Raw genomic sequence first — 13,059 nt, 5'->3', positions numbered from 1 at the left:
AGACCTGCTCACTCAGAACCCTGAGGATGGCTCAGTTGATGGTGTGGCCTTAGATGGCAGCCTCACTGAACTTCAGCAAAATGACTGTAGACAAGTTCTGCAGGCATACAGGCATATGTTCTCCTTGATACCCAGTCAGACTAACTGGTGTACCCATGTGGTGGACACTGGTGACAGTCTTCCTGTAAAAAGCAAAATTTACAGGCAACCTGACCATGTCAGGGACTGTATAAAGACTGAGATGCAAAAGATGCTGGAATTAGGTGTCATTGAGCCTTCAGAGAGCCCCTGGGCTAGCCCAGTGGTTCTGGTCCCCAAACCTCACACCAAAGATGGCAAGAGAGAGATGAGGTTCTGTGTGGATTACAGAGGACTCAATGCTGTCACCAGGACAGATGCACACCCTATTCCAAGGGCAGATGAGCTCATTGACAAGTTGGCTTCTGCCAAATATTTGAGCACATTTGACTTGACAGCTGGCTAATGGCAAATCAGGTTAGCTGAGGAGTCTAAAGCCAAGACTGCATTTTCAACTCCTAGTGGGCATTATCAATTTGTGGTGATGCCCTTTTTAGTTTGAAAAATGCACCTGCCACCTTCCAAAGGTTGGTGAATCAAGTCCTTACTGGGTTGGATGACTTTTGCGCAGCATATCTGGATGATATTGCTGTCTTTAGCTCCACCTGGGAGGATCACCTGGTCCACCTGAAGGAAGTGCTTGAGGCTCTGCAAAAGGCAGGCCTCACTATCAAGGCAACAAAGTGCCAGATAGGGCAGAGTAAGGTTGTATACCTGGGCCACCTTGTAGGTGGAGGCCAAGTTCAACCACTGGAGAGTAAGATCCAGACCATCAAGGACTGGTCCCCTCTAACTACCCAGACTCAGGTCAGAGCTTTCTTGGGCCTGACTGGGTACGACAGGAAGTTTGTTAAGAACTATGGGTCCATTATGACTCCTCCTAATGATCTGACATCCAAGAAGATGCCCAAAAAGGTTCAGTGGACAGTAAACTGTCAAAAGGCATTTGACGACCTGAAGAAGGCCATGTGCTCTGCACCTATCCTGAAGAGTCCTGACTACTCAAGAGAGTTCATTGTCCAAACAGATGCTTCTGAGTTGGGAGTGGGAGCAGTGCTTTCACAGCTTAATGTAGATGGTCAAGACCAGCCCATTGTTTTTATTGGCAGAAGGCTGACCCCCAGAGAAAAAGGTTGGTCAGCTATTGAGAGGGAGGCCTTTGCTGTGGTGTGGGCCCTGAAGAAGTTGAGACCATACTTGTTTGGCACTCACTTCAAGATTCAGACCGACCATAAGCCCGTCTTATGGCTTAATCAGATGAAGGGTGAAAACCCCAAACTACTCAGGGGGTCCATTTCCCTACAGGGGATGGACTTTACAGAGGAGCACCGCCCAGGGACTGACCATGGCAACGCAGATGGTCTCTCCAGGTACTTCCACTTAGAACATGAAGACACAACTGGTCAAGGTTAGTCTAATGTCCCTGCGTTTGGGGGGGTTGCGTAGGAGAGTAGGGTCTGCTATCCTATGGTCACCCCAAAGTTTTGCATTTTGCTTCACTGGTTTATGACTTAATGTGGCTGTGGGCCTGCTAATCAGACCCACAGCCTGCTGTTCTCTCTCTGAATTACTGCCAATGCACCCTAGGTGCATTACGAATTAGAACTGGTTCACCTTATTGGCCCCTGTAACAGTGTACCCTAGGTACCCAGGGCATAGGTGTTTCCAAGGCCTACCAGGGGCTGCAGCAGGTATTGTGCCACCCCTGGCCTGGCCTCCATATTTGACACAACTGGCTGATCACTCTGCTGGGGTAAGTTAGTGTAATCACCTCTTACTTAGATATAGTACCCCTATATCTAACCTTAACTGGACACATATGTTCCTATCAGCCACTCCTATGGAAGGCCTCATGAATCCTGGAGGCAGAGTGCTTGGAAATATGTGATATGGTGCTCTAGCATGAGCTGAGCCTGTCTGCAGCTGTCGGGAACCACTCCCTTAGCTGTTCCGGGATATTGCCATACCATATACTCTTAAGTGCATTATAATCCTCGCGGTTATATGCTAACTTTGGTTTGGCTTTATCAAAACATGTCGAGTAAGGTGTCATACGATTTGGAATACTATCCCCTCGACAGTTCTGTCGACGGGGATAGCATTCCACCCTTCTAGAGGGACACGACATGTGTGTAGCCTTAACCCCGGTTAAAGTTAACCAGAGCCTCAGCGTCACAAAATGGACGCTGCCACCACAGACACAAGTCTGACCTCCTGCTGCTGGGAGTCCTTCCAGCGAGGGAGGCTTGGACAAAGGGTTTCCTGCCTTGGGAGGTGCGAGCACCACCCCAGACAGGATTTTGTGTATTGGGTAGGACAGGGCTGAATAGATTGAGACATGCCCGGTGAACACAAGGTGTCCCCGTGCATAAGCCAGTCCAAACCGGTCCTGGGACTTTCCAGACCCAGGCCTGGTGAGGAGCTGGACAAAGGAAAGGGGGTGCAACCGCCCCCCTTCCTGGTCCCACCCAGAGGAGGGACCTAGCAGGTGATCCACCCCTCAGATTGGGAATAAGAGTGGGAGCAGTGCCATAGCACCTCAGATCATCCTGAATCAAATTTAAACGAAGAAGATGGCTGGACTACGACATTCTGCTGCACAGATGACTGAAGAGCATCTCCCTTGTGGCCTAGGAGTGGCCACCCTGTGAACACAGGTACCAACCAGCAACTCGACGTCTGCTTTGCCGCCGCCTCCTGCCGGAGCCCGAGCCCAGAGCCTGACAAGACCCAGACTCCCGAGCTTCTCGCAGCCCGATCCACAGTCCCTGCAAAGAAGGGACCCATGGAGGCACCGAGAGACGTGGGACCGGACCTCTTAGAAGACAGCCGAAGAGCTGACTGCGCAGCAACAGAAGCACCCTCGACGTTGTGCTTTGGGGACTGAGAACCCCCACCACCGAGCAGCCCTTTTACCGAAGATCAGCCCCCCAGCATCTCCACGATCTGTGTGGGGCCCTTTTGCATTGTGCCTCTCGATGCGCCATCCCGGCCACTAGCCACGTGGTCAGCGGCCATCTTGGCGACGAAACCGACAAACTACACTGCGGGTCTGGTTGCTTCAGACTTGTCCTCGCTCCTGTAAAAGGGAGCACCCGCTCTGACCTTGCTGGTCCGAGTGATGAGCCTTTTTTTATTCCTGCGTGGCTTGAATTAGCCAAGGCCTGTTTGCTCCAATCAAGTTGCCGACACCGCCAACAGCGAGAACCCTGTGTGGGACAGCTCGTGATCGACTCCTGGACGTCCTCAACCCCTGTTGTCCACGTGGCTGCAGAGAGAAGCTACACCTCAACGCCTGTTTGCTCCCGACATCGCCTGGTTCCAACCTGGTTCCACGGTAGTCACTGGCTAGTGACTTTGAACATTGTCCCCTCTGCTTTCAGGTCTTCACAACTTCAGATCCACCCTTGGATCCACCGGAACTCTTCACATCGAGCCGCCTGCAGCATCTTCATCTCCAAGCACCATCGACCAGCGTGACGAAACCCGACACTAATTCGACCCTATGCACCCGCTTCCTGTGGGTGAGGTAACTCAGCAACGCCAGTGTTCCCACCTTGGTACACACCTCTAGGGCCTGTGTCTCAAGTTCCAGCTTTCTAGGTCACTCGGAAGGTTGCTAACTATCTAACTTTGTAACTTTTACTCACCATAGACTTTGTATTGGTGAGTGCGTGCACTTTAAACACTGCACCCGAGTCCCGCGGGCCTTTCCTGACTTAGTCACTGCTAGTCCCAAACAGCTCCAGCGATTCCCAAGGCCCTAGGCCTGTTTCCTTTTCAACTGGTATCTCTTATACCACTTTCTTAGTATCTGGTTTAGGTGGCCCCTAGGGCTCATCCATATTGTGCAACTTTTGTGTATTTCAAACTGTGTTTTGTTTAACGCTTGTGCTTCTGTGCTCATAAAGAGTTCAGGGGATATTTGTAGTTAATAAATATATATATATATTTTCAATATATATCTGTGTGGCGTCCTTTCATTTGATATTCAAGGGGGTTGTGTATGGTAATACAGCTGGCTTCACATGCCTTTCAGAGTTTAGCCTAAGACTGCTTTGTCCATGTTACCACTAGGATAACTGGTCTATAAGGTTGACTTACAACCGATCATCATAAGGGTTGCTTGGCATGGTACAAGGTGATCACTGGAATTAGTGAGCATCACATACCAGGCCAACTTCTCACAGTCACATGCTCCCTTTTCTCAATGGGAGCTCGTATTACAGCCATAAACCGGCTGCAACAAAGGCTCCCATTGAGAAAAGGGAGGTGCAGTACATCCCTGCACAGCATGCCAGGCACTTCATGGTGCCTGCCACAAGGTGCAGGGATCATCAGGGGTGCACCATAGGTGCCTTCACTGCCTCCAACTGGAGGACGAGCACCAAAGGAGGCCTTACTGGGGGGCCCCAAACATGCTTTCTGACATGGTTTCCATGTTGGACAGGAAAGCATGAAAACCATGCTTCGTAATCTCATGGGTGGAAAGACCAGCCCTTGAGATTACTGACCGTCTTCTGACTGGCTGACGGGCTCTCTGAGCCAGTCGTAAGCCAGCTGGAATGACCAACCGGTTTACTTTTCAACAGCCTCCATCATAATGAGGCGGGTGGAACGAAATCCATGCAGTCCATTATGATGCAGCCCTGGAGACTCAGGCCTCATTGTAATCGGACCTTAATTTTAAAATGTCTTTTACAAATTAAGGACTGGATTACATATTACGTACAAATAGTCTATATATATAAAAACGAAAGTATGTCTGTCTGGCTGTTTGTCCTTTATGCATTACTACACCATTCATCCAATCACCATTAAACTTTGGAAAGTTGTTGAGTACACTCCCGCGAAGGCTACTGTCAAATAGTTTTTTAAAAAATCGCCCCCCAGGGCCCTCATAATCTTTCGAATTTGCGAGCATCGTCGACAGTTATGACCCCCAAATGGAAATCGATTGGTCATTCTACATCAAAGCACAAAAGAAAAAGGCATTTCGAGCTTCAGAAACAGACGAGCAACGGGAAGCAAGATTACAAGCTGTTCGAATACAAACTGCTCAAACCCGTAATTCTCAAATGAACTAGCAACGCGAATCAAGATTGGAAGCCGATCGAGTACGCACTGCTCAAGCCCGTTCTTCTCAAACAAACAAGTAACCAGAATCAAGATTGGAAGCAAATCGGGGACGCACTGCTCAAGCCACACTTAGAAATGTTTTTAAAAATAAAATGAATAAGTTTCAATAACAATGACACAATGTACATTTAATGTTATCATAACGAGTTTCCTTGAATTTCCTTTCTTCTGAGATCGCAGCAACGCGAGACAGGTAAGCTAGTTCTTTTATAAAGAGCACTAATGCCAGATGAATTACCAGTACAGTTCTCTTAGGTGAACAGTAAAGTGTAATCATGTTTATTATATCTTTCAGTTAAAGTGAGAGATCATTTTAAACATAGCAAACTTTTGCTTTACGCAGGCCGAATTTAGGAAAAGATTGCAGAATGTGCTCTTTGTGGGTATGTACCATAGTATCATGACTGAAAGTTGAAAACGTGACAGATTTTCAAGGGTGTGGCAAAAGTAATATTGTAAGAAACATTTCTAGACACTCACATATGTAGAAATAATGAGATGATTTTATTTGGTATTTTATATTTAAATACATTACATTCATGTTGAAATCTAACAGCTTTAAAATTAATTCTTTGAAAGCAACAGTTTCCAGTACGTGCTGCACCATCCTATATATATTCTGTAAACACAAGAATCATTGGTGCAGTCTGCAATATTTTTGCCCTTCTTAGAGAGAGTCTATTCTAGTGTAAATTCGGCGCACTGACAATTAGGGAAAGGGCTTTCTTAACAAATCTTTAAAGTTGTGTTTTTTGGACGCGGCCACATATACGTTGATTAGGTCTCGCTGGAGACCTATTGTGATTAAGTCGGCTCTCAAGGGACGTTGGCAGGGGCACGCGCGGCGATTTCACAGCGTGGACGCGCATGCCCCGCCCCCCCGAGCCGTGCACATCTCCAGAAGCCGATTGCCAGGGTCAGCCATGCCTCTCCAGTCACACGCGCACACACACTGCATACACGCATGCGCACACACACACACTGCATACACACACGCTGACACACAGGTGCCAAGCTCCCCAAGCCCCACTTACCGCCTGAGCCGCCTCTCTTGACTTCTGCTACCATCCACTTTGTGAGAGTGGGCGCGGGCTTCTCCAAAAGACGGAAGTCCCGCCCCACGACTGCCGTGAGCGTGCACATCCCGAGACCGGAAGTTCGGGAGAGTGCACGCTCACGGCTTGTTTTTTTAAGTTCCTGAACATTGTGTCCCTGGCTCAGCGTGTGATACGGTTTGCCCTTCGGTGCCCGTAGCTGCCACCTCCTCACATGTTGCCGCCCCCTCCCCCTCCCCCTCAGCTGCCCCTGCATGCCTGTTTGTTTCGCCGGGCCTCTGTTCCGTTTGTTCTCCATTGCTCTGTATCCGTGAAGCGGGCGCCCTGTTGCTAAAAGAAAGCGGCATGGCCGCCACACTTCTTGTTCCAGCGCGGTGGCCATGCGCCTTTTGTTTTAGAAGTATGGCACCCTTCTGCTGCCTCCCTCACTAGCATTATATTGAATACAGTCTCCTGTGCAGTGCTTCCATGAATGCCGTTTCTCTGGCAGCACGTGCACTGTCCGCAGCACGCACAACCTGAGCTCTGCCTGTGATACCTGCATGCCTCTGCTTCCGGGAGCCCCCGATGGGGGGGGAGCATTGACACCGGACACGGAGCCCTTTCATCCCAGCACCGAACAGCATTTCACATTTTTAAGGCCGAGAGATTAAGTGATTTTCCTAGAATCACAGGATGCCTCATCATTCATACCCATAAATCTCACCACTCTGTTCCTCCACTGCAGCGGGAGTTCCAAATCAAAACCAGGTATTTACCTGTCGGAGGCACATAACAGCACTTGCATGGACTGTACACACAAGCTTTCTGCCAGCACTACATACACACTCGATGCTGTGATGCAAGATACATCTTGGCTGTCCAGAGCTATCTTTCTTTCTTATTTTCATTTTCCATGGAATCTACACACTAATTCAGACAAGGTGAGGGCTAGGATAAATGTTACCTTTATGGCAACTTTCCTACTCTTGGATAGTAAGCTCTATCCAATTATTGGTGCCCTTACATAAACCCTTCAGTCATTGGTCAGAATATGCATCACTTGGCTCAGTGTTTCAGGAAGGGAAGTGGGTGTGTGAATATGTGCCGGGATGGGGCATTTAACATGCATGATGCATGTTGCACCGAAGTGCAGAGCTTAGTTTTAACAGCTGGAGAAGCAACTTGAGGTCATGCTTCTAGTTGCCAGGATGTGCAATTTTTTTGTTTGTTGTTTATTGTGTTTAACAGGGTGTTATGCTTACACTCAGGAGCATAAAGAACACGTATTGGCATAGCCAATAGGTCTCGCTTTTGGGACCTTATAAGTATTTTTTGAAAGTTGTGAATGCCTCCCCGCGCCTGCTCATCCACCTCCAACCCCCCGTGCCAGCTCATCCACCACCCCCCCGCCAGCTCATCCACCCCCCCTGCCAGCTCATCCACCTCCCCGCGCCAGCTCATCCACCCCCTCCCCCGCGCCAGCTCATCCACCCCCCCCGCGCGCCAGCTCATCCACCCCCCCGCACGCCAGCTCATCCACCCCCCCCGCGCGCAAGCTCATCCACCCCCCCACCAGCTCATCCACCCCACGAGCCTGCATACTATCCTCCTCACCCAAGACATGCGCAGCCCGTCTTTGTCATGACTCCAACTACACCATGCCTGCCCTCTCATGACTTTTGCCATGCACAGATAGCCCCTCTGTTTCATTGCACCTGCCACACCACAGCCCCTCTCATGCCTTGTGCCACACCCCACCCCTCATCACGTCTTCCAATACCAAATAGCCCCTCTGTCGTGACTTTTGCCACACTCAGCCAGCTCCTGTGCCACGACTCCTGTCACAGCCAGCCCTTCACTCATGACCGATGACGCACCTGGCCAACTCCTGTGTCATGATTCATGCTACACCCATACAACCACTCGGTCTCACCCAATCCCCCGTCTCCAACACGACTTTCACACACAGCAACTCCCTTTGTCTCAAATATGACTTCTTTCATACCATGCCAGGCCCCTCGTTTCTGGGTTTGATCGTAGACATTATTATTTATATGCACCATGAGACGTGTTCACTACTTTATAAATACAACCGCAGAGACCGTTCCCGTATCTTGGATAGATACAAACCACAACAGGAAGTTTTTCTCGGGCCCAGTCTAGGCTAACTTCATCGCACACCAAAATCTCAAGGATGCACTACACCAACCATCCTTACATGAAGGCCGCCCTGCCACCACTATTTCCCAGTTTTAATTTTAATATCTACTGTTTGAAACAATTTCATTTTCACGACATTCGGAAGCACTTCTGTAAAGAAAGCACTCACGCAGACAGGATGCATTAGGAGTTACAATCTCTCTGACAACATTAGATTTTCAAGTTTCGTTTTGCACTCCCTACCTTTCTTCTCTATCTCGCAGCACTTTTTGTGCGTGTTCTCTGCACCTTCAGGTTAGATCGCCACAATTCACTGTACACCTACCTGTACAATCCCTTACTGTTAATTATAGGGTAAGGACCATATTAGACTTTTTACTCTCTGTTTTGCGTCCGTTCCTTCAGCAGACTACAACACGCTTGGGTAAGTTACGTCCGCCCTTACAGCAACACAGTTTTGATTGTTTTTCCCATGGCACTTTTTGTCAACCCACATAGTCTGTAACAGAATGACGGTGACTCTACCATACACTATACTAACTGACTAAGCACTGATTTTCCCTATCTCTGGGGCAATCCAAGTTCACCAAATCATACCTTAAGTATGAATACCCTCAGGAGTAGGGCTTTAAGTGGGATGAAAAAAATAGGGGGACCTCTCAAAGGGGCGTGGCCAGTGTAATTAAGGGCCTGGCTTAAAACACATCAGTGTACACTAACAATTGCCTCTGCATACTTTGCTTGTAAACAGAAGAACTTTCTCTAATTTCTCTGAGCCCGATTCACAAAGCCTTTTACTCATTAATTCTGTATTCGGATGCTCAGTGCAAAAACAACACCTCCCTGGTTTAGTCTAGTGATCGCATTATTAAAACGCTACTTTCGCTAGAGGTTGGGTTACTCATTTCTCCTCTATGTATTCAGTCCCCACATTAAAGGCTAATATTAATGTACTTAAACCCGAACTGAACCTATTTAGCTCAGGGTGGATAGCTTTTTTTATTGAAGGAAAGTTTTTATTTCTAGTTAACATTGACTTGTATTTGTTAGGCACAGGGACATAAGTGATTTGCTCTGAATCACAGCATGTTTGGCGTCGTTACAGAGACTCGAACCCCGATCCCCAGGTCCGAGGTCGTGCGCCCTAGCCGTTAGGTCAACACCTTGCCCATCTCCAGTAATATTGTAATTTTGGGTAAACGTACACAAAAACGCCAAACCTACATTCATTTTTCAAAATAAAATGACAGTTCGATGGCCACTTGAAAGGCTTTCACGAGTAAGAGCTTTGCGATTTGTGCAGTATTGTTTAATTGGTGTGACCCGATCTCCTGGGCTGCATTAATTTTGGGTGACCTGGCACTTTAGCACGTACTTCGGGAGGGCCGCTTTATTTTATTTATTAGTTTCATTTGCAATAGTGTTCCCTTATAGTGCCATACATTCGCTTTGCTTATGTGTGATATTTTCTGTTTGCTTACATGAGGTTTTAATGCCCTCTATGCAGGCCATTGACATTATGAGGCAATGGAGGCCCAAATTATGCGATGTGATTTGCTAAATTATGTGTCAAGTAAGCATCATCTTGTGTGCAATTTCTGTGGTAGAATTAGTATTCACTTTTTGACACTTTTGACATTTGAGGCACCTTCTGTTTTGTCATTGGGGTCAAATTATGTGACGCCCATTACAGAACACCTACCTCTGGCATTTTTGTCGAGCACGTCCAGGGTATAGAGACGTACCTTTCGTGCAATTAAGGCAGGATACCCCTCTCACTTGCTAACTAATTCCATTTTGGCTTGAACGCAACTCATGCCCTTATCTGAACAACTGGCCCAACTTCCAGCAATGACCTCAATTGACCAGATATGTGTGTGTACATTTCTTCCAGTTCATGTATGCCTCCAGTGCTCAATCAACATGTATTCCTTTTTTACTCTCAAAGGTTAGTGTGTAGACTTATATAACTTGATTGTGTTAACTGCACATAGGCTTTATATTTATCACAATTTTTAGCACAGCTGTCTGAGATAGTTTTATCTCACTAGTGGGCATAACTAAACTTTGCTATCAGCATATGGCAGAGAAAGAAGCAAACATTAGTTGGTACTACGCATCAATCTTATGCTTCTGGAGAAACCAAGGCATAGGCATGTTTGACTCAGGATGGGTTTGCCAGTGGTGAATCATCCCACTCACATTAGAGCAGGATTCTGATCTCTGCCTACTTGGATCAAAAAGATTGCCCATAGCACTATACCTGAGGTGGTACCAAACAATGGAGGGTCTTGCATAGGAGCAACCCCATGCATTGGACAGCACTACAAAGAGTGGTCATGACCAATAGTACATATCTGTCCCCCAAGCTTTGATCACTTGCACAACTGCTTTCCATACTATGGGAAAATAGATAGCATAAGACTTCATTGTTCTTGAAGTAATCAATTTGACACACATGCCAATAGAAGAGAGAGGCATTTTTGCTCCTGACAATCAAGTGCTTAGCTAAGCAAGTGATGCATAGGCAAATGCGCTACATTAGAAAGTAGGGTAGAGTCAAAATGTCTTAAATTAGTGCTAAAGAGGTAGTGTTTGGCCAAACAAGACATTGCCAAAGCTTGGAAGGCACCTCAAGCTCCACCATTGACCGCCTGGACTTTTGCATGGGTCTTGAGCAACCTATATTCATGGCCAGTGGGTGCCCCCACAATTTTTTTTTTTGATCTGGAAGAGGTGAGCCGACTACCGTGGGCTGGACTTGGACCCTACACATGAGAGGGCCGCCCTCCCGACAATTTGACAGATGGATCATTGGCAATGACTGCGGAGTGTTTCGATAGACTTGGCATGTCTTTTTCAGATATTCTATTGTAAATCAGTGGCGGCAGTAGCGCAAACGGGGGGAGGGGTTGGGGGGGTTGGCGTTTGTTTTTTCTGTAAAAGTCTAAGATGCTTTTGTCGTTCCATTAATGTTTGCAGCTGACTCCGGATTCCGGAGCTATGCAATATATGAGCGTTTTGACAAATAAAATGTGTTTAAAAAAACAAATATGTTCTCTCAATGTTTCAAGTTTTATTACAAATGTCACAAAAATATGTTCATATTTCACTTCTGTTCTTGGATTTTTGGCACAATAAAATACACTGAACATAATCTTCACAAAAGTTATTTACAAAAGTTTAAGCTATTGCCATTATAAATTACAATAACTTTTAAGTATTAATTATAAAAAAAATTAAAAGCCATTGTTATTTGTAATATCAATACATCTAAGTCACGTAAATACAACACATATTGCATTACAAATGCTATAGGTGTCACATTTGCAAGTTAAAACTATTGGCATTGTAAATGACAAAGCTATTAATTTCGCTATTTTCAAAACCAACACATAAATAAAAAAAATGTCATTTACAATACCAATAGCTCAAACTTTCCTAATGCGAGACCTATTGCATTGCAAATGCTTGTTGTTTCTAGTCACTATTCTGAAACACTTTTACTTCTCTTCATGCCCGACTTATTTACACTATGCACACCATAACACTTCAAAGACTATTCCTGCTTGCCATGTACTTTTGTGAATGTGATGGACATTTTTACATAATTATGTGTGTTGCGACTTGCAAAAGCTTTAGGAAATGAACCTATTGCAAATACAATATAATTGAAATGTGATTTAAAACCGTGATTTGAAGGAAAGAAACAAGTGAAAATAAAGGATGAGTCTATATGAAAGGACTGGAATAAATATGTGGAAGGGAAGTAAATTATGGGGTATGTAAAAACAGATGCTAGATAGATGGTTTAAAGAGTTTGTGGATAGTATTCTTTAAAAGAGTAGAGACTAAATGTGGGTGTACCAAATGGCAAAAGACATTTTTTAGTATCTTCTTGGTTAGCCAGGGAAGGGCAAACCGCTAATGCAGAATTTGAGTTCAGGCTACAGGCAGCTGTACAAACATTAATGATTGCGAACAACTATATCGCTGTGCACACTGGTGAGTTTATAGAATTATAAAGTTTATTCTACATTAGCACCTTTCCTGAGTGGTGCAGTGGAAGTGAGACAGCAACATGAATGATCACATTAAAAGCATATCATCCATTATGTTAAAATATTGCTCACAGGCATTTTATAAACGCAAAATCAATGTATTTGTGTGCATCATTTCAAAGTTATAAATGTTATAGATTATTGTTACCAGTATTGGTATGACAGTTGCTTGTGTAAATATTATTATTACTAATAAAAATTAGCACCTTTTTTTAGTAGAGTATCAAATGTAGTAGTAGTAGTAGTAGTAAAAGAAGTAGTATTAGAATATAGGCTTGTTGGGAGCTCCTTTGAAAAGAATGTAGTGCTCCGGGCTTCTAATGGTCGGTAGAAGCCTGGAGCGCCAACATTCCAATGGAGTTGCAGCAGTGTTATTAAAATGATTCAACTTTCAGCTGAGGGTAGTGATCATTGTTATCTTCCTTTGTGGCAAACTGCAAAGCCAAGGATACTTAGCTAAAGATAAAGGCACTTAGCAGTTACTGACATCCAGTTTATGCCGCATAATGTGGCAGTTTCATAGGCCCACTGTATCCATTCTCTCCTTCCCCCTTTTCCACTGCTCAATTGAGCTCAAGTTAACC

This window comes from Lissotriton vulgaris, chromosome 1_1 (assembly GCF_964263255.1).
Source record: "Lissotriton vulgaris chromosome 1_1, aLisVul1.2, whole genome shotgun sequence".
NCBI lineage: Eukaryota > Metazoa > Chordata > Amphibia > Caudata > Salamandridae > Lissotriton > Lissotriton vulgaris.
The sequence above is the reverse complement of the archived record's forward strand: the minus strand, read 5'-3'. Positions refer to the sequence as shown.